Source organism: Pocillopora damicornis, chromosome 9 (genome assembly GCF_964200805.1).
Source record: "Pocillopora damicornis chromosome 9, jaPocDami1.2, whole genome shotgun sequence".
Taxonomy (NCBI): domain Eukaryota; kingdom Metazoa; phylum Cnidaria; class Anthozoa; order Scleractinia; family Pocilloporidae; genus Pocillopora; species Pocillopora damicornis.
This window is the reverse complement of record NC_142678.1, coordinates 7,780,501-7,805,194: the sequence shown is the minus strand read 5'-3', so window position 1 is coordinate 7,805,194 and position 24,694 is coordinate 7,780,501. Positions and strand designations below refer to the sequence as shown.

General features: G+C 45.8%; 1 protein-coding gene across 1 annotated transcript in view; it reads right to left on the bottom strand.

Annotated features, from left to right (window-relative positions):
* LOC149039925 (collagen alpha-4(VI) chain-like) overlaps positions 1-24,694 on the bottom strand; it is a 60,113-nt gene that overhangs the window by 30,773 nt on the left and 4,646 nt on the right. The window lies entirely within an intron of this gene.

Sequence of the window (24,694 nt, the reverse complement as noted above, 5' to 3'; positions counted from 1 at the left end):
GACCTACTTTGAGCGAAGATATCCTTGGCTGTTAGGTCCAGTGCTTTGTCGATTCGTGTCAATCCTCTCTCGTAAGGCAGACTGTCTACAGCTCCACCGAACTCCTTCGGGTCCGAATACTGGCCAAATCGAGCTTTCACTGAGGCCGAGTTACTGTACAGAACCATGGCCGCTCGGCTGCCGTTTGGAGATAGGCCAAAAGTCTTCGCCACTTCCTTGACAAAGTTCTTCTGTTTCTTGTAGTTTGTGCGGCCAATGCTGCCCGAAGAATCGATGATAAATGCCAGATCCACGGGAGTGCTACACGGCGGTGGTGCTAAGGAGAAAGAAAGGCAACATGTCAGACTAGTTGTGGCCATTGAAAAACATGTGAAACGGCCGCCCGGCTTGCTAGGAGAAAGTCCCATTCAATTGTGAATTGCCTTTGTCGAGCTCAGGCTTCAGGTGAAAACAATCTGTCAAATTGGGAGGCTAGGAGGGTGTATCGATGTAAATGACCCATTTGGAGAGAGCGACTAGTATTGTGCAAAGTTCAAATGGATGCGATTTGCACGCAACGAAAGGAAACTCTGAAAATAAGGTGACAAACTTGTACGTTCCGTTTCGTATTTTGGTCATTATCTTACGAGAAGTCCCGGATGTTCACTTCCATCGAGCGCTCGACCTCTAACAGGTTTTGATAGTAAGTATTTTTTTTTGTTGGTTTTTCTGTTTTTGTTTTTGTTTTTTTGAACATTAATGGAAAGACCAATTAAAAGGAAACAAAAGCAAAAAGGGGGAAAAAAAAAAAATAAAAAAATAAATAAATAGATGAAATAAAATAAAATAATTCAAGGCAAAAACAGAAAGGCCAAAGCAAACGGGAAGAAATAAGCAATACAAAGACCAAAGCTACAACAACAACAAGAACAAGAACAACGACGACGATCAGACGGCAACAAGCACACACAAAAAGAACACCCGGCTGATAAGGACAAAAGCTGCTTACGATCCTTCGATTGATACTCATTTGCCCTGCTTATCAAGCCCCAGCAGCCCTGAGGCCACAAGTGCTACGAACAGATTTCTGATGATGCTTACCTGCAAGTCGGCAAGCCTGGCTGGTCAGGTTGCTGAGTTTCAACAGCAGGTCTTCGAAGTCAGCCGCCACCACAACATCCTCGTCACTCTCCGTGACCAGTCGAAGTTCTTCTCTGTCCACACCCTTGCCAACACCTACGGCTAGAACACGAACACCTGCCTGTCTCAATGGTTCGGAAGCCTCTTTTAGGCCTTTGGCGTCGGCTGCTGCGGTTTGGGTACCGTCTGTTATCAGCATTGCAATCTTGGGCACGCCCGACCTACTTTGAGCGAAGATATCCTTGGCTGTTAGGTCCAGTGCTTTGTCGATTCGTGTCAATCCTCTCTCGTAAGGCAGACTGTCTACAGCTCCACCGAACTCCTTCGGGTCCGAATACTGGCCAAATCGAGCTTTCACTGAGGCCGAGTTACTGTACAGAACCATGGCCGCTCGGCTGCCGTTTGGAGATAGGCCAAAAGTCTTCGCCACTTCCTTGACAAAGTTCTTCTGTTTCTTGTAGTTTGTGCGGCCAATGCTGCCCGAAGAATCGATGATAAATGCCAGATCCACGGGAGTGCTACACGGCGGTGGTGCTAAGGAGAAAGAAAGGCAACATGTCAGACTAGTTGTGGCCATTGAAAAACATGTGAAACGGCCGCCCGGCTTGCTAGGAGAAAGTCCCATTCAATTGTGAATTGCCTTTGTCGAGCTCAGGCTTCAGGTGAAAACAATCTGTCAAATTGGGAGGCTAGGAGGGTGTATCGATGTAAATGACCCATTTGGAGAGAGCGACTAGTATTGTGCAAAGTTCAAATGGATGCGATTTGCACGCAACGAAAGGAAACTCTGAAAATAAGGTGACAAACTTGTACGTTCCGTTTCGTATTTTGGTCATTATCTTACGAGAAGTCCCGGATGTTCACTTCCATCGAGCGCTCGACCTCTAACAGGTTTTGATAGTAAGTATTTTTTTTTGTTGGTTTTTCTGTTTTTGTTTTTGTTTTTTTGAACATTAATGGAAAGACCAATTAAAAGGAAACAAAAGCAAAAAGGGGGAAAAAAAAAAAATAAAAAAATAAATAAATAGATGAAATAAAATAAAATAATTCAAGGCAAAAACAGAAAGGCCAAAGCAAACGGGAAGAAATAAGCAATACAAAGACCAAAGCTACAACAACAACAAGAACAAGAACAACGACGACGATCAGACGGCAACAAGCACACACAAAAAGAACACCCGGCTGATAAGGACAAAAGCTGCTTACGATCCTTCGATTGATACTCATTTGCCCTGCTTATCAAGCCCCAGCAGCCCTGAGGCCACAAGTGCTACGAACAGATTTCTGATGATGCTTACCTGCAAGTCGGCAAGCCTGGCTAGTCAGGTTGCTGAGTTTCAACAGCAGGTCTTCGAAGTCAGCCGCCACCACAACATCCTCGTCACTCTCCGTGACCAGTCGAAGTTCTTCTCTGTCCACACCCTTGCCAACACCTACGGCTAGAACACGAACACCTGCCTGTCTCAATGGTTCGGAAGCCTCTTTTAGGCCTTTGGCGTCGGCTGCTGCGGTTTGGGTACCGTCTGTTATCAGCATTGCAATCTTGGGCACGCCCGACCTACTTTGAGCGAAGATATCCTTGGCTGTTAGGTCCAGTGCTTTGTCGATTCGTGTCAATCCTCTCTCGTAAGGCAGACTGTCTACAGCTCCACCGAACTCCTTCGGGTCCGAATACTGGCCAAATCGAGCTTTCACTGAGGCCGAGTTACTGTACAGAACCATGGCCGCTCGGCTGCCGTTTGGAGATAGGCCAAAAGTCTTCGCCACTTCCTTGACAAAGTTCTTCTGTTTCTTGTAGTTTGTGCGGCCAATGCTGCCCGAAGAATCGATGATAAATGCCAGATCCACGGGAGTGCTACACGGCGGTGGTGCTAAGGAGAAAGAAAGGCAACATGTCAGACTAGTTGTGGCCATTGAAAAACATGTGAAACGGCCGCCCGGCTTGCTAGGAGAAAGTCCCATTCAATTGTGAATTGCCTTTGTCGAGCTCAGGCTTCAGGTGAAAACAATCTGTCAAATTGGGAGGCTAGGAGGGTGTATCGATGTAAATGACCCATTTGGAGAGAGCGACTAGTATTGTGCAAAGTTCAAATGGATGCGATTTGCACGCAACGAAAGGAAACTCTGAAAATAAGGTGACAAACTTGTACGTTCCGTTTCGTATTTTGGTCATTATCTTACGAGAAGTCCCGGATGTTCACTTCCATCGAGCGCTCGACCTCTAACAGGTTTTGATAGTAAGTATTTTTTTTTGTTGGTTTTTCTGTTTTTGTTTTTGTTTTTTTGAACATTAATGGAAAGACCAATTAAAAGGAAACAAAAGCAAAAAGGGGGAAAAAAAAAAATAAAAAAATAAATAAATAGATGAAATAAAATAAAATAATTCAAGGCAAAAACAGAAAGGCCAAAGCAAACGGGAAGAAATAAGCAATACAAAGACCAAAGCTACAACAACAACAAGAACAAGAACAACGACGACGATCAGACGGCAACAAGCACACACAAAAAGAACACCCGGCTGATAAGGACAAAAGCTGCTTACGATCCTTCGATTGATACTCATTTGCCCTGCTTATCAAGCCCCAGCAGCCCTGAGGCCACAAGTGCTACGAACAGATTTCTGATGATGCTTACCTGCAAGTCGGCAAGCCTGGCTGGTCAGGTTGCTGAGTTTCAACAGCAGGTCTTCGAAGTCAGCCGCCACCACAACATCCTCGTCACTCTCCGTGACCAGTCGAAGTTCTTCTCTGTCCACACCCTTGCCAACACCTACGGCTAGAACACGAACACCTGCCTGTCTCAATGGTTCGGAAGCCTCTTTTAGGCCTTTGGCGTCGGCTGCTGCGGTTTGGGTACCGTCTGTTATCAGCATTGCAATCTTGGGCACGCCCGACCTACTTTGAGCGAAGATATCCTTGGCTGTTAGGTCCAGTGCTTTGTCGATTCGTGTCAATCCTCTCTCGTAAGGCAGACTGTCTACAGCTCCACCGAACTCCTTCGGGTCCGAATACTGGCCAAATCGAGCTTTCACTGAGGCCGAGTTACTGTACAGAACCATGGCCGCTCGGCTGCCGTTTGGAGATAGGCCAAAAGTCTTCGCCACTTCCTTGACAAAGTTCTTCTGTTTCTTGTAGTTTGTGCGGCCAATGCTGCCCGAAGAATCGATGATAAATGCCAGATCCACGGGAGTGCTACACGGCGGTGGTGCTAAGGAGAAAGAAAGGCAACATGTCAGACTAGTTGTGGCCATTGAAAAACATGTGAAACGGCCGCCCGGCTTGCTAGGAGAAAGTCCCATTCAATTGTGAATTGCCTTTGTCGAGCTCAGGCTTCAGGTGAAAACAATCTGTCAAATTGGGAGGCTAGGAGGGTGTATCGATGTAAATGACCCATTTGGAGAGAGCGACTAGTATTGTGCAAAGTTCAAATGGATGCGATTTGCACGCAACGAAAGGAAACTCTGAAAATAAGGTGACAAACTTGTACGTTCCGTTTCGTATTTTGGTCATTATCTTACGAGAAGTCCCGGATGTTCACTTCCATCGAGCGCTCGACCTCTAACAGGTTTTGATAGTAAGTATTTTTTTTTGTTGGTTTTTCTGTTTTTGTTTTTGTTTTTTTGAACATTAATGGAAAGACCAATTAAAAGGAAACAAAAGCAAAAAGGGGGAAAAAAAAAAATAAAAAAATAAATAAATAGATGAAATAAAATAAAATAATTCAAGGCAAAAACAGAAAGGCCAAAGCAAACGGGAAGAAATAAGCAATACAAAGACCAAAGCTACAACAACAACAAGAACAAGAACAACGACGACGATCAGACGGCAACAAGCACACACAAAAAGAACACCCGGCTGATAAGGACAAAAGCTGCTTACGATCCTTCGATTGATACTCATTTGCCCTGCTTATCAAGCCCCAGCAGCCCTGAGGCCACAAGTGCTACGAACAGATTTCTGATGATGCTTACCTGCAAGTCGGCAAGCCTGGCTGGTCAGGTTGCTGAGTTTCAACAGCAGGTCTTCGAAGTCAGCCGCCACCACAACATCCTCGTCACTCTCCGTGACCAGTCGAAGTTCTTCTCTGTCCACACCCTTGCCAACACCTACGGCTAGAACACGAACACCTGCCTGTCTCAATGGTTCGGAAGCCTCTTTTAGGCCTTTGGCGTCGGCTGCTGCGGTTTGGGTACCGTCTGTTATCAGCATTGCAATCTTGGGCACGCCCGACCTACTTTGAGCGAAGATATCCTTGGCTGTTAGGTCCAGTGCTTTGTCGATTCGTGTCAATCCTCTCTCGTAAGGCAGACTGTCTACAGCTCCACCGAACTCCTTCGGGTCCGAATACTGGCCAAATCGAGCTTTCACTGAGGCCGAGTTACTGTACAGAACCATGGCCGCTCGGCTGCCGTTTGGAGATAGGCCAAAAGTCTTCGCCACTTCCTTGACAAAGTTCTTCTGTTTCTTGTAGTTTGTGCGGCCAATGCTGCCCGAAGAATCGATGATAAATGCCAGATCCACGGGAGTGCTACACGGCGGTGGTGCTAAGGAGAAAGAAAGGCAACATGTCAGACTAGTTGTGGCCATTGAAAAACATGTGAAACGGCCGCCCGGCTTGCTAGGAGAAAGTCCCATTCAATTGTGAATTGCCTTTGTCGAGCTCAGGCTTCAGGTGAAAACAATCTGTCAAATTGGGAGGCTAGGAGGGTGTATCGATGTAAATGACCCATTTGGAGAGAGCGACTAGTATTGTGCAAAGTTCAAATGGATGCGATTTGCACGCAACGAAAGGAAACTCTGAAAATAAGGTGACAAACTTGTACGTTCCGTTTCGTATTTTGGTCATTATCTTACGAGAAGTCCCGGATGTTCACTTCCATCGAGCGCTCGACCTCTAACAGGTTTTGATAGTAAGTATTTTTTTTTGTTGGTTTTTCTGTTTTTGTTTTTGTTTTTTTGAACATTAATGGAAAGACCAATTAAAAGGAAACAAAAGCAAAAAGGGGGAAAAAAAAAAAATAAAAAAATAAATAAATAGATGAAATAAAATAAAATAATTCAAGGCAAAAACAGAAAGGCCAAAGCAAACGGGAAGAAATAAGCAATACAAAGACCAAAGCTACAACAACAACAAGAACAAGAACAACGACGACGATCAGACGGCAACAAGCACACACAAAAAGAACACCCGGCTGATAAGGACAAAAGCTGCTTACGATCCTTCGATTGATACTCATTTGCCCTGCTTATCAAGCCCCAGCAGCCCTGAGGCCACAAGTGCTACGAACAGATTTCTGATGATGCTTACCTGCAAGTCGGCAAGCCTGGCTGGTCAGGTTGCTGAGTTTCAACAGCAGGTCTTCGAAGTCAGCCGCCACCACAACATCCTCGTCACTCTCCGTGACCAGTCGAAGTTCTTCTCTGTCCACACCCTTGCCAACACCTACGGCTAGAACACGAACACCTGCCTGTCTCAATGGTTCGGAAGCCTCTTTTAGGCCTTTGGCGTCGGCTGCTGCGGTTTGGGTACCGTCTGTTATCAGCATTGCAATCTTGGGCACGCCCGACCTACTTTGAGCGAAGATATCCTTGGCTGTTAGGTCCAGTGCTTTGTCGATTCGTGTCAATCCTCTCTCGTAAGGCAGACTGTCTACAGCTCCACCGAACTCCTTCGGGTCCGAATACTGGCCAAATCGAGCTTTCACTGAGGCCGAGTTACTGTACAGAACCATGGCCGCTCGGCTGCCGTTTGGAGATAGGCCAAAAGTCTTCGCCACTTCCTTGACAAAGTTCTTCTGTTTCTTGTAGTTTGTGCGGCCAATGCTGCCCGAAGAATCGATGATAAATGCCAGATCCACGGGAGTGCTACACGGCGGTGGTGCTAAGGAGAAAGAAAGGCAACATGTCAGACTAGTTGTGGCCATTGAAAAACATGTGAAACGGCCGCCCGGCTTGCTAGGAGAAAGTCCCATTCAATTGTGAATTGCCTTTGTCGAGCTCAGGCTTCAGGTGAAAACAATCTGTCAAATTGGGAGGCTAGGAGGGTGTATCGATGTAAATGACCCATTTGGAGAGAGCGACTAGTATTGTGCAAAGTTCAAATGGATGCGATTTGCACGCAACGAAAGGAAACTCTGAAAATAAGGTGACAAACTTGTACGTTCCGTTTCGTATTTTGGTCATTATCTTACGAGAAGTCCCGGATGTTCACTTCCATCGAGCGCTCGACCTCTAACAGGTTTTGATAGTAAGTATTTTTTTTTGTTGGTTTTTCTGTTTTTGTTTTTGTTTTTTTGAACATTAATGGAAAGACCAATTAAAAGGAAACAAAAGCAAAAAGGGGGAAAAAAAAAAAATAAAAAAATAAATAAATAGATGAAATAAAATAAAATAATTCAAGGCAAAAACAGAAAGGCCAAAGCAAACGGGAAGAAATAAGCAATACAAAGACCAAAGCTACAACAACAACAAGAACAAGAACAACGACGACGATCAGACGGCAACAAGCACACACAAAAAGAACACCCGGCTGATAAGGACAAAAGCTGCTTACGATCCTTCGATTGATACTCATTTGCCCTGCTTATCAAGCCCCAGCAGCCCTGAGGCCACAAGTGCTACGAACAGATTTCTGATGATGCTTACCTGCAAGTCGGCAAGCCTGGCTGGTCAGGTTGCTGAGTTTCAACAGCAGGTCTTCGAAGTCAGCCGCCACCACAACATCCTCGTCACTCTCCGTGACCAGTCGAAGTTCTTCTCTGTCCACACCCTTGCCAACACCTACGGCTAGAACACGAACACCTGCCTGTCTCAATGGTTCGGAAGCCTCTTTTAGGCCTTTGGCGTCGGCTGCTGCGGTTTGGGTACCGTCTGTTATCAGCATTGCAATCTTGGGCACGCCCGACCTACTTTGAGCGAAGATATCCTTGGCTGTTAGGTCCAGTGCTTTGTCGATTCGTGTCAATCCTCTCTCGTAAGGCAGACTGTCTACAGCTCCACCGAACTCCTTCGGGTCCGAATACTGGCCAAATCGAGCTTTCACTGAGGCCGAGTTACTGTACAGAACCATGGCCGCTCGGCTGCCGTTTGGAGATAGGCCAAAAGTCTTCGCCACTTCCTTGACAAAGTTCTTCTGTTTCTTGTAGTTTGTGCGGCCAATGCTGCCCGAAGAATCGATGATAAATGCCAGATCCACGGGAGTGCTACACGGCGGTGGTGCTAAGGAGAAAGAAAGGCAACATGTCAGACTAGTTGTGGCCATTGAAAAACATGTGAAACGGCCGCCCGGCTTGCTAGGAGAAAGTCCCATTCAATTGTGAATTGCCTTTGTCGAGCTCAGGCTTCAGGTGAAAACAATCTGTCAAATTGGGAGGCTAGGAGGGTGTATCGATGTAAATGACCCATTTGGAGAGAGCGACTAGTATTGTGCAAAGTTCAAATGGATGCGATTTGCACGCAACGAAAGGAAACTCTGAAAATAAGGTGACAAACTTGTACGTTCCGTTTCGTATTTTGGTCATTATCTTACGAGAAGTCCCGGATGTTCACTTCCATCGAGCGCTCGACCTCTAACAGGTTTTGATAGTAAGTATTTTTTTTTGTTGGTTTTTCTGTTTTTGTTTTTGTTTTTTTGAACATTAATGGAAAGACCAATTAAAAGGAAACAAAAGCAAAAAGGGGGAAAAAAAAAAATAAAAAAATAAATAAATAGATGAAATAAAATAAAATAATTCAAGGCAAAAACAGAAAGGCCAAAGCAAACGGGAAGAAATAAGCAATACAAAGACCAAAGCTACAACAACAACAAGAACAAGAACAACGACGACGATCAGACGGCAACAAGCACACACAAAAAGAACACCCGGCTGATAAGGACAAAAGCTGCTTACGATCCTTCGATTGATACTCATTTGCCCTGCTTATCAAGCCCCAGCAGCCCTGAGGCCACAAGTGCTACGAACAGATTTCTGATGATGCTTACCTGCAAGTCGGCAAGCCTGGCTGGTCAGGTTGCTGAGTTTCAACAGCAGGTCTTCGAAGTCAGCCGCCACCACAACATCCTCGTCACTCTCCGTGACCAGTCGAAGTTCTTCTCTGTCCACACCCTTGCCAACACCTACGGCTAGAACACGAACACCTGCCTGTCTCAATGGTTCGGAAGCCTCTTTTAGGCCTTTGGCGTCGGCTGCTGCGGTTTGGGTACCGTCTGTTATCAGCATTGCAATCTTGGGCACGCCCGACCTACTTTGAGCGAAGATATCCTTGGCTGTTAGGTCCAGTGCTTTGTCGATTCGTGTCAATCCTCTCTCGTAAGGCAGACTGTCTACAGCTCCACCGAACTCCTTCGGGTCCGAATACTGGCCAAATCGAGCTTTCACTGAGGCCGAGTTACTGTACAGAACCATGGCCGCTCGGCTGCCGTTTGGAGATAGGCCAAAAGTCTTCGCCACTTCCTTGACAAAGTTCTTCTGTTTCTTGTAGTTTGTGCGGCCAATGCTGCCCGAAGAATCGATGATAAATGCCAGATCCACGGGAGTGCTACACGGCGGTGGTGCTAAGGAGAAAGAAAGGCAACATGTCAGACTAGTTGTGGCCATTGAAAAACATGTGAAACGGCCGCCCGGCTTGCTAGGAGAAAGTCCCATTCAATTGTGAATTGCCTTTGTCGAGCTCAGGCTTCAGGTGAAAACAATCTGTCAAATTGGGAGGCTAGGAGGGTGTATCGATGTAAATGACCCATTTGGAGAGAGCGACTAGTATTGTGCAAAGTTCAAATGGATGCGATTTGCACGCAACGAAAGGAAACTCTGAAAATAAGGTGACAAACTTGTACGTTCCGTTTCGTATTTTGGTCATTATCTTACGAGAAGTCCCGGATGTTCACTTCCATCGAGCGCTCGACCTCTAACAGGTTTTGATAGTAAGTATTTTTTTTTGTTGGTTTTTCTGTTTTTGTTTTTGTTTTTTTGAACATTAATGGAAAGACCAATTAAAAGGAAACAAAAGCAAAAAGGGGGAAAAAAAAAAAATAAAAAAATAAATAAATAGATGAAATAAAATAAAATAATTCAAGGCAAAAACAGAAAGGCCAAAGCAAACGGGAAGAAATAAGCAATACAAAGACCAAAGCTACAACAACAACAAGAACAAGAACAACGACGACGATCAGACGGCAACAAGCACACACAAAAAGAACACCCGGCTGATAAGGACAAAAGCTGCTTACGATCCTTCGATTGATACTCATTTGCCCTGCTTATCAAGCCCCAGCAGCCCTGAGGCCACAAGTGCTACGAACAGATTTCTGATGATGCTTACCTGCAAGTCGGCAAGCCTGGCTGGTCAGGTTGCTGAGTTTCAACAGCAGGTCTTCGAAGTCAGCCGCCACCACAACATCCTCGTCACTCTCCGTGACCAGTCGAAGTTCTTCTCTGTCCACACCCTTGCCAACACCTACGGCTAGAACACGAACACCTGCCTGTCTCAATGGTTCGGAAGCCTCTTTTAGGCCTTTGGCGTCGGCTGCTGCGGTTTGGGTACCGTCTGTTATCAGCATTGCAATCTTGGGCACGCCCGACCTACTTTGAGCGAAGATATCCTTGGCTGTTAGGTCCAGTGCTTTGTCGATTCGTGTCAATCCTCTCTCGTAAGGCAGACTGTCTACAGCTCCACCGAACTCCTTCGGGTCCGAATACTGGCCAAATCGAGCTTTCACTGAGGCCGAGTTACTGTACAGAACCATGGCCGCTCGGCTGCCGTTTGGAGATAGGCCAAAAGTCTTCGCCACTTCCTTGACAAAGTTCTTCTGTTTCTTGTAGTTTGTGCGGCCAATGCTGCCCGAAGAATCGATGATAAATGCCAGATCCACGGGAGTGCTACACGGCGGTGGTGCTAAGGAGAAAGAAAGGCAACATGTCAGACTAGTTGTGGCCATTGAAAAACATGTGAAACGGCCGCCCGGCTTGCTAGGAGAAAGTCCCATTCAATTGTGAATTGCCTTTGTCGAGCTCAGGCTTCAGGTGAAAACAATCTGTCAAATTGGGAGGCTAGGAGGGTGTATCGATGTAAATGACCCATTTGGAGAGAGCGACTAGTATTGTGCAAAGTTCAAATGGATGCGATTTGCACGCAACGAAAGGAAACTCTGAAAATAAGGTGACAAACTTGTACGTTCCGTTTCGTATTTTGGTCATTATCTTACGAGAAGTCCCGGATGTTCACTTCCATCGAGCGCTCGACCTCTAACAGGTTTTGATAGTAAGTATTTTTTTTTGTTGGTTTTTCTGTTTTTGTTTTTGTTTTTTTGAACATTAATGGAAAGACCAATTAAAAGGAAACAAAAGCAAAAAGGGGGAAAAAAAAAAATAAAAAAATAAATAAATAGATGAAATAAAATAAAATAATTCAAGGCAAAAACAGAAAGGCCAAAGCAAACGGGAAGAAATAAGCAATACAAAGACCAAAGCTACAACAACAACAAGAACAAGAACAACGACGACGATCAGACGGCAACAAGCACACACAAAAAGAACACCCGGCTGATAAGGACAAAAGCTGCTTACGATCCTTCGATTGATACTCATTTGCCCTGCTTATCAAGCCCCAGCAGCCCTGAGGCCACAAGTGCTACGAACAGATTTCTGATGATGCTTACCTGCAAGTCGGCAAGCCTGGCTGGTCAGGTTGCTGAGTTTCAACAGCAGGTCTTCGAAGTCAGCCGCCACCACAACATCCTCGTCACTCTCCGTGACCAGTCGAAGTTCTTCTCTGTCCACACCCTTGCCAACACCTACGGCTAGAACACGAACACCTGCCTGTCTCAATGGTTCGGAAGCCTCTTTTAGGCCTTTGGCGTCGGCTGCTGCGGTTTGGGTACCGTCTGTTATCAGCATTGCAATCTTGGGCACGCCCGACCTACTTTGAGCGAAGATATCCTTGGCTGTTAGGTCCAGTGCTTTGTCGATTCGTGTCAATCCTCTCTCGTAAGGCAGACTGTCTACAGCTCCACCGAACTCCTTCGGGTCCGAATACTGGCCAAATCGAGCTTTCACTGAGGCCGAGTTACTGTACAGAACCATGGCCGCTCGGCTGCCGTTTGGAGATAGGCCAAAAGTCTTCGCCACTTCCTTGACAAAGTTCTTCTGTTTCTTGTAGTTTGTGCGGCCAATGCTGCCCGAAGAATCGATGATAAATGCCAGATCCACGGGAGTGCTACACGGCGGTGGTGCTAAGGAGAAAGAAAGGCAACATGTCAGACTAGTTGTGGCCATTGAAAAACATGTGAAACGGCCGCCCGGCTTGCTAGGAGAAAGTCCCATTCAATTGTGAATTGCCTTTGTCGAGCTCAGGCTTCAGGTGAAAACAATCTGTCAAATTGGGAGGCTAGGAGGGTGTATCGATGTAAATGACCCATTTGGAGAGAGCGACTAGTATTGTGCAAAGTTCAAATGGATGCGATTTGCACGCAACGAAAGGAAACTCTGAAAATAAGGTGACAAACTTGTACGTTCCGTTTCGTATTTTGGTCATTATCTTACGAGAAGTCCCGGATGTTCACTTCCATCGAGCGCTCGACCTCTAACAGGTTTTGATAGTAAGTATTTTTTTTTGTTGGTTTTTCTGTTTTTGTTTTTGTTTTTTTGAACATTAATGGAAAGACCAATTAAAAGGAAACAAAAGCAAAAAGGGGGAAAAAAAAAAATAAAAAAATAAATAAATAGATGAAATAAAATAAAATAATTCAAGGCAAAAACAGAAAGGCCAAAGCAAACGGGAAGAAATAAGCAATACAAAGACCAAAGCTACAACAACAACAAGAACAAGAACAACGACGACGATCAGACGGCAACAAGCACACACAAAAAGAACACCCGGCTGATAAGGACAAAAGCTGCTTACGATCCTTCGATTGATACTCATTTGCCCTGCTTATCAAGCCCCAGCAGCCCTGAGGCCACAAGTGCTACGAACAGATTTCTGATGATGCTTACCTGCAAGTCGGCAAGCCTGGCTGGTCAGGTTGCTGAGTTTCAACAGCAGGTCTTCGAAGTCAGCCGCCACCACAACATCCTCGTCACTCTCCGTGACCAGTCGAAGTTCTTCTCTGTCCACACCCTTGCCAACACCTACGGCTAGAACACGAACACCTGCCTGTCTCAATGGTTCGGAAGCCTCTTTTAGGCCTTTGGCGTCGGCTGCTGCGGTTTGGGTACCGTCTGTTATCAGCATTGCAATCTTGGGCACGCCCGACCTACTTTGAGCGAAGATATCCTTGGCTGTTAGGTCCAGTGCTTTGTCGATTCGTGTCAATCCTCTCTCGTAAGGCAGACTGTCTACAGCTCCACCGAACTCCTTCGGGTCCGAATACTGGCCAAATCGAGCTTTCACTGAGGCCGAGTTACTGTACAGAACCATGGCCGCTCGGCTGCCGTTTGGAGATAGGCCAAAAGTCTTCGCCACTTCCTTGACAAAGTTCTTCTGTTTCTTGTAGTTTGTGCGGCCAATGCTGCCCGAAGAATCGATGATAAATGCCAGATCCACGGGAGTGCTACACGGCGGTGGTGCTAAGGAGAAAGAAAGGCAACATGTCAGACTAGTTGTGGCCATTGAAAAACATGTGAAACGGCCGCCCGGCTTGCTAGGAGAAAGTCCCATTCAATTGTGAATTGCCTTTGTCGAGCTCAGGCTTCAGGTGAAAACAATCTGTCAAATTGGGAGGCTAGGAGGGTGTATCGATGTAAATGACCCATTTGGAGAGAGCGACTAGTATTGTGCAAAGTTCAAATGGATGCGATTTGCACGCAACGAAAGGAAACTCTGAAAATAAGGTGACAAACTTGTACGTTCCGTTTCGTATTTTGGTCATTATCTTACGAGAAGTCCCGGATGTTCACTTCCATCGAGCGCTCGACCTCTAACAGGTTTTGATAGTAAGTATTTTTTTTTGTTGGTTTTTCTGTTTTTGTTTTTGTTTTTTTGAACATTAATGGAAAGACCAATTAAAAGGAAACAAAAGCAAAAAGGGGGAAAAAAAAAAAATAAAAAAATAAATAAATAGATGAAATAAAATAAAATAATTCAAGGCAAAAACAGAAAGGCCAAAGCAAACGGGAAGAAATAAGCAATACAAAGACCAAAGCTACAACAACAACAAGAACAAGAACAACGACGACGATCAGACGGCAACAAGCACACACAAAAAGAACACCCGGCTGATAAGGACAAAAGCTGCTTACGATCCTTCGATTGATACTCATTTGCCCTGCTTATCAAGCCCCAGCAGCCCTGAGGCCACAAGTGCTACGAACAGATTTCTGATGATGCTTACCTGCAAGTCGGCAAGCCTGGCTGGTCAGGTTGCTGAGTTTCAACAGCAGGTCTTCGAAGTCAGCCGCCACCACAACATCCTCGTCACTCTCCGTGACCAGTCGAAGTTCTTCTCTGTCCACACCCTTGCCAACACCTACGGCTAGAACACGAACACCTGCCTGTCTCAATGGTTCGGAAGCCTCTTTTAGGCCTTTGGCGTCGGCTGCTGCGGTTTGGGTACCGTCTGTTATCAGCATTGCAATCTTGGGCACGCCCGACCTACTTTGAGCGAAGATATCCTTGGCTGTTAGGTCCAGTGCTTTGTCGATTCGTGTCAATCCTCTCTCGTAAGGCAGACTGTCTACAGCTCCACCGAACTCCTTCGGGTCCGAATACTGGCCAAATCGAGCTTTCACTGAGGCCGAGTTACTGTACAGAACCATGGCCGCTCGGCTGCCGTTTGGAGATAGGCCAAAAGTCTTCGCCACTTCCTTGACAAAGTTCTTCTGTTTCTTGTAGTTTGTGCGGCCAATGCTGCCCGAAGAATCGATGATAAATGCCAGATCCACGGGAGTGCTACACGGCGGTGGTGCTAAGGAGAAAGAAAGGCAACATGTCAGACTAGTTGTGGCCATTGAAAAACATGTGAAACGGCCGCCCGGCTTGCTAGGAGAAAGTCCCATTCAATTGTGAATTGCCTTTGTCGAGCTCAGGCTTCAGGTGAAAACAATCTGTCAAATTGGGAGGCTAGGAGGGTGTATCGATGTAAATGACCCATTTGGAGAGAGCGACTAGTATTGTGCAAAGTTCAAATGGATGCGATTTGCACGCAACGAAAGGAAACTCTGAAAATAAGGTGACAAACTTGTACGTTCCGTTTCGTATTTTGGTCATTATCTTACGAGAAGTCCCGGATGTTCACTTCCATCGAGCGCTCGACCTCTAACAGGTTTTGATAGTAAGTATTTTTTTTTGTTGGTTTTTCTGTTTTTGTTTTTGTTTTTTTGAACATTAATGGAAAGACCAATTAAAAGGAAACAAAAGCAAAAAGGGGGAAAAAAAAAAATAAAAAAATAAATAAATAGATGAAATAAAATAAAATAATTCAAGGCAAAAACAGAAAGGCCAAAGCAAACGGGAAGAAATAAGCAATACAAAGACCAAAGCTACAACAACAACAAGAACAAGAACAACGACGACGATCAGACGGCAACAAGCACACACAAAAAGAACACCCGGCTGATAAGGACAAAAGCTGCTTACGATCCTTCGATTGATACTCATTTGCCCTGCTTATCAAGCCCCAGCAGCCCTGAGGCCACAAGTGCTACGAACAGATTTCTGATGATGCTTACCTGCAAGTCGGCAAGCCTGGCTGGTCAGGTTGCTGAGTTTCAACAGCAGGTCTTCGAAGTCAGCCGCCACCACAACATCCTCGTCACTCTCCGTGACCAGTCGAAGTTCTTCTCTGTCCACACCCTTGCCAACACCTACGGCTAGAACACGAACACCTGCCTGTCTCAATGGTTCGGAAGCCTCTTTTAGGCCTTTGGCGTCGGCTGCTGCGGTTTGGGTACCGTCTGTTATCAGCATTGCAATCTTGGGCACGCCCGACCTACTTTGAGCGAAGATATCCTTGGCTGTTAGGTCCAGTGCTTTGTCGATTCGTGTCAATCCTCTCTCGTAAGGCAGACTGTCTACAGCTCCACCGAACTCCTTCGGGTCCGAATACTGGCCAAATCGAGCTTTCACTGAGGCCGAGTTACTGTACAGAACCATGGCCGCTCGGCTGCCGTTTGGAGATAGGCCAAAAGTCTTCGCCACTTCCTTGACAAAGTTCTTCTGTTTCTTGTAGTTTGTGCGGCCAATGCTGCCCGAAGAATCGATGATAAATGCCAGATCCACGGGAGTGCTACACGGCGGTGGTGCTAAGGAGAAAGAAAGGCAACATGTCAGACTAGTTGTGGCCATTGAAAAACATGTGAAACGGCCGCCCGGCTTGCTAGGAGAAAGTCCCATTCAATTGTGAATTGCCTTTGTCGAGCTCAGGCTTCAGGTGAAAACAATCTGTCAAATTGGGAGGCTAGGAGGGTGTATCGATGTAAATGACCCATTTGGAGAGAGCGACTAGTATTGTGCAAAGTTCAAATGGATGCGATTTGCACGCAACGAAAGGAAACTCTGAAAATAAGGTGACAAACTTGTACGTTCCGTTTCGTATTTTGGTCATTATCTTACGAGAAGTCCCGGATGTTCACTTCCATCGAGCGCTCGACCTCTAACAGGTTTTGATAGTAAGTATTTTTTTTTGTTGGTTTTTCTGTTTTTGTTTTTGTTTTTTTGAACATTAATGGAAAGACCAATTAAAAGGAAACAAAAGCAAAAAGGGGGAAAAAAAAAAAATAAAAAAATAAATAAATAGATGAAATAAAATAAAATAATTCAAGGCAAAAACAGAAAGGCCAAAGCAAACGGGAAGAAATAAGCAATACAAAGACCAAAGCTACAACAACAACAAGAACAAGAACAACGACGACGATCAGACGGCAACAAGCACACACAAAAAGAACACCCGGCTGATAAGGACAAAAGCTGCTTACGATCCTTCGATTGATACTCATTTGCCCTGCTTATCAAGCCCCAGCAGCCCTGAGGCCACAAGTGCTACGAACAGATTTCTGATGATGCTTACCTGCAAGTCGGCAAGCCTGGCTGGTCAGGTTGCTGAGTTTCAACAGCAGGTCTTCGAAGTCAGCCGCCACCACAACATCCTCGTCACTCTCCGTGACCAGTCGAAGTTCTTCTCTGTCCACACCCTTGCCAACACCTACGGCTAGAACACGAACACCTGCCTGTCTCAATGGTTCGGAAGCCTCTTTTAGGCCTTTGGCGTCGGCTGCTGCGGTTTGGGTACCGTCTGTTATCAGCATTGCAATCTTGGGCACGCCCGACCTACTTTGAGCGAAGATATCCTTGGCTGTTAGGTCCAGTGCTTTGTCGATTCGTGTCAATCCTCTCTCGTAAGGCAGACTGTCTACAGCTCCACCGAACTCCTTCGGGTCCGAATACTGGCCAAATCGAGCTTTCACTGAGGCCGAGTTACTGTACAGAACCATGGCCGCTCGGCTGCCGTTTGGAGATAGGCCAAAAGTCTTCGCCACTTCCTTGACAAAGTTCTTCTGTTTCTTGTAGTTTGTGCGGCCAATGCTGCCCGAAGAATCGATGATAAATGCCAGATCCACGGGAGTGCTACACGGCGGTGGTGCTAAGGAGAAAGAAAGGCAACATGTCAGACTAGTTGTGGCCATTGAAAAACATGTGAAACGGCCGCCCGGCTTGCTAGGAGAAAGTCCCATTCAATTGTGAATTGCCTTTGTCGAGCTCAGGCTTCAGGTGAAAACAATCTGTCAAATTGGGAGGCTAGGAGGGTGTATCGATGTAAATGACCCATTTGGAGAGAGCGACTAGTATTGTGCAAAGTTCAAATGGATGCGATTTGCACGCAACGAAAGGAAACTCTGAAAATAAGGTGACAAACTTGTACGTTCCGTTTCGTATTTTGGTCATTATCTTACGAGAAGTCCCGGATGTTCACTTCCATCGAGCGCTCGACCTCTAACAGGTTTTGATAGTAAGTATTTTTTTTTGTTGGTTTTTCTGTTTTTGTTTTTGTTTTTTTGAACATTAATGGAAAGACCAATTAAAAGGAAACAAAAGCAAAAAGGGGGAAAAAAAAAAAATAAAAAAATAAATAAATAGATGAAATAAAATAAAATAATTCAAGGCAAAAACAGAAAGGCCAAAGCAAACGGGAAGAAATAAGCAATACAAAGACCAAAGCTACAACAACAACAAGAACAAGAACAACGACGACGATCAGACGGCAACAAGCACACACAAAAAGAACACCCGGCTGATAAGGACAAAAGCTGCTTACGATCCTTCGATTGATACTCATTTGCCCTGCTTATCAAGCCCCAGCAGCCCTGAGGCCACAAGTGCTACGAACAGATTTCTGATGATGCTTACCTGCAAGTCGGCAAGCCTGGCTGGTCAGGTTGCTGAGTTTCAACAGCAGGTCTTCGAAGTCAGCCGCCACCACAACATCCTCGTCACTCTCCGTGACCAGTCGAAGTTCTTCTCTGTCCACACCCTTGCCAACACCTACGGCTAGAACACGAACACCTGCCTGTCTCAATGGTTCGGAAGCCTCTTTTAGGCCTTTGGCGTCGGCTGCTGCGGTTTGGGTACCGTCTGTTATCAGCATTGCAATCTTGGGCACGCCCGACCTACTTTGAGCGAAGATATCCTTGGCTGTTAGGTCCAGTGCTTTGTCGATTCGTGTCAATCCTCTCTCGTAAGGCAGACTGTCTACAGCTCCACCGAACTCCTTCGGGTCCGAATACTGGCCAAATCGAGCTTTCACTGAGGCCGAGTTACTGTACAGAACCATGGCCGCTCGGCTGCCGTTTGGAGATAGGCCAAAAGTCTTCGCCACTTCCTTGACAAAGTTCTTCTGTTTCTTGTAGTTTGTGCGGCCAATGCTGCCCGAAGAATCGATGATAAATGCCAGATCCACGGGAGTGCTACACGGCGGTGGTGCTAAGGAGAAAGAAAGGCAACATGTCAGACTAGTTGTGGCCATTGAAAAACATGTGAAACGGCCGCCCGGCTTGCTAGGAGAAAGTCCCATTCAATTGTGAATTGCCTTTGTCGAGCTCAGGCTTCAGGTGAAAACAATCTGTCAAATTGGGAGGCTAGGAGGGTGTATCGATGTAAATGACCCATTTGGAGAGAGCGACTAGTATTGTGCAAAGTTCAAATGGATGCGATTTGCACGCAACGAAAGGAAACTCTGAAAATAAGGTGACAAACTTGTACGTTCCGTTTCGTATTTTGGTCATTATCTTACGAGAAGTCCCGGATGTTCACTTCCATCGAGCGCTCGACCTCTAACAGGTTTTGATAGTAAGTATTTTTTTTTGTTGGTTTTTCTGTTTTTGTTTTTGTTTTTTTGAACATTAATGGAAAGACCAATTAAAAGGAAACAAAAGCAAAAAGGGGGAAAAAAAAAAAATAAAAAAATAAATAAATAGATGAAATAAAATAAAATAATTCAAGGCAAAAACAGAAAGGCCAAAGCAAACGGGAAGAAATAAGCAATACAAAGACCAAAGCTACAACAACAACAAGAACAAGAACAACGACGACGATCAGACGGCAACAAGCACACACAAAAAGAACACCCGGCTGATAAGGACAAAAGCTGCTTACGATCCTTCGATTGATACTCATTTGCCCTGCTTATCAAGCCCCAGCAGCCCTGAGGCCACAAGTGCTACGAACAGATTTCTGATGATGCTTACCTGCAAGTCGGCAAGCCTGGCTGGTCAGGTTGCTGAGTTTCAACAGCAGGTCTTCGAAGTCAGCCGCCACCACAACATCCTCGTCACTCTCCGTGACCAGTCGAAGTTCTTCTCTGTCCACACCCTTGCCAACACCTACGGCTAGAACACGAACACCTGCCTGTCTCAATGGTTCGGAAGCCTCTTTTAGGCCTTTGGCGTCGGCTGCTGCGGTTTGGGTACCGTCTGTTATCAGCATTGCAATCTTGGGCACGCCCGACCTACTTTGAGCGAAGATATCCTTGGCTGTTAGGTCCAGTGCTTTGTCGATTCGTGTCAATCCTCTCTCGTAAGGCAGACTGTCTACAGCTCCACCGAACTCCTTCGGGTCCGAATACTGGCCAAATCGAGCTTTCACTGAGGCCGAGTTACTGTACAGAACCATGGCCGCTCGGCTGCCGTTTGGAGATAGGCCAAAAGTCTTCGCCACTTCCTTGACAAAGTTCTTCTGTTTCTTGTAGTTTGTGCGGCCAATGCTGCCCGAAGAATCGATGATAAATGCCAGATCCACGGGAGTGCTACACGGCGGTGGTGCTAAGGAGAAAGAAAGGCAACATGTCAGACTAGTTGTGGCCATTGAAAAACATGTGAAACGGCCGCCCGGCTTGCTAGGAGAAAGTCCCATTCAATTGTGAATTGCCTTTGTCGAGCTCAGGCTTCAGGTGAAAACAATCTGTCAAATTGGGAGGCTAGGAGGGTGTATCGATGTAAATGACCCATTTGGAGAGAGCGACTAGTATTGTGCAAAGTTCAAATGGATGCGATTTGCACGCAACGAAAGGAAACTCTGAAAATAAGGTGACAAACTTGTACGTTCCGTTTCGTATTTTGGTCATTATCTTACGAGAAGTCCCGGATGTTCACTTCCATCGAGCGCTCGACCTCTAACAGGTTTTGATAGTAAGTATTTTTTTTTGTTGGTTTTTCTGTTTTTGTTTTTGTTTTTTTGAACATTAATGGAAAGACCAATTAAAAGGAAACAAAAGCAAAAAGGGGGAAAAAAAAAAAATAAAAAAATAAATAAATAGATGAAATAAAATAAAATAATTCAAGGCAAAAACAGAAAGGCCAAAGCAAACGGGAAGAAATAAGCAATACAAAGACCAAAGCTACAACAACAACAAGAACAAGAACAACGACGACGATCAGACGGCAACAAGCACACACAAAAAGAACACCCGGCTGATAAGGACAAAAGCTGCTTACGATCCTTCGATTGATACTCATTTGCCCTGCTTATCAAGCCCCAGCAGCCCTGAGGCCACAAGTGCTACGAACAGATTTCTGATGATGCTTACCTGCAAGTCGGCAAGCCTGGCTGGTCAGGTTGCTGAGTTTCAACAGCAGGTCTTCGAAGTCAGCCGCCACCACAACATCCTCGTCACTCTCCGTGACCAGTCGAAGTTCTTCTCTGTCCACACCCTTGCCAACACCTACGGCTAGAACACGAACACCTGCCTGTCTCAATGGTTCGGAAGCCTCTTTTAGGCCTTTGGCGTCGGCTGCTGCGGTTTGGGTACCGTCTGTTATCAGCATTGCAATCTTGGGCACGCCCGACCTACTTTGAGCGAAGATATCCTTGGCTGTTAGGTCCAGTGCTTTGTCGATTCGTGTCAATCCTCTCTCGTAAGGCAGACTGTCTACAGCTCCACCGAACTCCTTCGGGTCCGAATACTGGCCAAATCGAGCTTTCACTGAGGCCGAGTTACTGTACAGAACCATGGCCGCTCGGCTGCCGTTTGGAGATAGGCCAAAAGTCTTCGCCACTTCCTTGACAAAGTTCTTCTGTTTCTTGTAGTTTGTGCGGCCAATGCTGCCCGAAGAATCGATGATAAATGCCAGATCCACGGGAGTGCTACACGGCGGTGGTGCTAAGGAGAAAGAAAGGCAACATGTCAGACTAGTTGTGGCCATTGAAAAACATGTGAAACGGCCGCCCGGCTTGCTAGGAGAAAGTCCCATTCAATTGTGAATTGCCTTTGTCGAGCTCAGGCTTCAGGTGAAAACAATCTGTCAAATTGGGAGGCTAGGAGGGTGTATCGATGTAAATGACCCATTTGGAGAGAGCGACTAGTATTGTGCAAAGTTCAAATGGATGCGATTTGCACGCAACGAAAGGAAACTCTGAAAATAAGGTGACAAACTTGTACGTTCCGTTTCGTATTTTGGTCATTATCTTACGAGAAGTCCCGGATGTTCACTTCCATCGAGCGCTCGACCTCTAACAGGTTTTGATAGTAAGTATTTTTTTTTGTTGGTTTTTCTGTTTTTGTTTTTGTTTTTTTGAACATTAATGGAAAGACCAATTAAAAGGAAACAAAAGCAAAAAGGGGGAAAAAAAAAATAAAAAAAATAAATAAATAGATGAAATAAAATAAAATAATTCAAGGCAAAAACAGAAAGGCCAAAGCAAACGGGAAGAAATAAGCAATACAAAGACCAAAGCTACAACAACAACAAGAACAAGAACAACGACGACGATCAGACGGCAACAAGCACACACAAAAAGAACACCCGGCTGATAAGGACAAAAGCTGCTTACGATCCTTCGATTGATACTCATTTGCCCTGCTTATCAAGCCCCAGCAGCCCTGAGGCCACAAGTGCTACGAACAGATTTCTGATGATGCTTACCTGCAAGTCGGCAAGCCTGGCTGGTCAGGTTGCTGAGTTTCAACAGCAGGTCTTCGAAGTCAGCCGCCACCACAACATCCTCGTCACTCTCCGTGACCAGTCGAAGTTCTTCTCTGTCCACACCCTTGCCAACACCTACGGCTAGAACACGAACACCTGCCTGTCTCAATGGTTCGGAAGCCTCTTTTAGGCCTTTGGCGTCGGCTGCTGCGGTTTGGGTACCGTCTGTTATCAGCATTGCAATCTTGGGCACGCCCGACCTACTTTGAGCGAAGATATCCTTGGCTGTTAGGTCCAGTGCTTTGTCGATTCGTGTCAATCCTCTCTCGTAAGGCAGACTGTCTACAGCTCCACCGAACTCCTTCGGGTCCGAATACTGGCCAAATCGAGCTTTCACTGAGGCCGAGTTACTGTACAGAACCATGGCCGCTCGGCTGCCGTTTGGAGATAGGCCAAAAGTCTTCGCCACTTCCTTGACAAAGTTCTTCTGTTTCTTGTAGTTTGTGCGGCCAATGCTGCCCGAAGAATCGATGATAAATGCCAGATCCACGGGAGTGCTACACGGCGGTGGTGCTAAGGAGAAAGAAAGGCAACATGTCAGACTAGTTGTGGCCATTGAAAAACATGTGAAACGGCCGCCCGGCTTGCTAGGAGAAAGTCCCATTCAATTGTGAATTGCCTTTGTCGAGCTCAGGCTTCAGGTGAAAACAATCTGTCAAATTGGGAGGCTAGGAGGGTGTATCGATGTAAATGACCCATTTGGAGAGAGCGACTAGTATTGTGCAAAGTTCAAATGGATGCGATTTGCACGCAACGAAAGGAAACTCTGAAAATAAGGTGACAAACTTGTACGTTCCGTTTCGTATTTTGGTCATTATCTTACGAGAAGTCCCGGATGTTCACTTCCATCGAGCGCTCGACCTCTAACAGGTTTTGATAGTAAGTATTTTTTTTTTGTTGGTTTTTCTGTTTTTGTTTTTGTTTTTTGAACATTAATGGAAAGACCAATTAAAAGGAAACAAAAGCAAAAAGGGGGAAAAAAAAAAATAAAAAAATAAATAAATAGATGAAATAAAATAAAATAATTCAAGGCAAAAACAGAAAGGCCAAAGCAAACGGGAAGAAATAAGCAATACAAAGACCAAAGCTACAACAACAACAAGAACAAGAACAACGACGACGATCAGACGGCAACAAGCACACACAAAAAGAACACCCGGCTGATAAGGACAAAAGCTGCTTACGATCTTCGATTGATACTCATTTGCCCTGCTTATCAAGCCCCAGCAGCCCTGAGGCCACAAGTGCTACGAACAGATTTCTGATGATGCTTACCTGCAAGTCGGCAAGCCTGGCTGGTCAGGTTGCTGAGTTTCAACAGCAGGTCTTCGAAGTCAGCCGCCACCACAACATCCTCGTCACTCTCCGTGACCAGTCGAAGTTCTTCTCTGTCCACACCCTTGCCAACACCTACGGCTAGAACACGAACACCTGCCTGTCTCAATGGTTCGGAAGCCTCTTTTAGGCCTTTGGCGTCGGCTGCTGCGGTTTGGGTACCGTCTGTTATCAGCATTGCAATCTTGGGCACGCCCGACCTACTTTGAGCGAAGATATCCTTGGCTGTTAGGTCCAGTGCTTTGTCGATTCGTGTCAATCCTCTCTCGTAAGGCAGACTGTCTACAGCTCCACCGAACTCCTTCGGGTCCGAATACTGGCCAAATCGAGCTTTCACTGAGGCCGAGTTACTGTACAGAACCATGGCCGCTCGGCTGCCGTTTGGAGATAGGCCAAAAGTCTTCGCCACTTCCTTGACAAAGTTCTTCTGTTTCTTGTAGTTTGTGCGGCCAATGCTGCCCGAAGAATCGATGATAAATGCCAGATCCACGGGAGTGCTACACGGCGGTGGTGCTAAGGAGAAAGAAAGGCAACATGTCAGACTAGTTGTGGCCATTGAAAAACATGTGAAACGGCCGCCCGGCTTGCTAGGAGAAAGTCCCATTCAATTGTGAATTGCCTTTGTCGAGCTCAGGCTTCAGGTGAAAACAATCTGTCAAATTGGGAGGCTAGGAGGGTGTATCGATGTAAATGACCCATTTGGAGAGAGCGACTAGTATTGTGCAAAGTTCAAATGGATGCGATTTGCACGCAACGAAAGGAAACTCTGAAAATAAGGTGACAAACTTGTACGTTCCGTTTCGTATTTTGGTCATTATCTTACGAGAAGTCCCG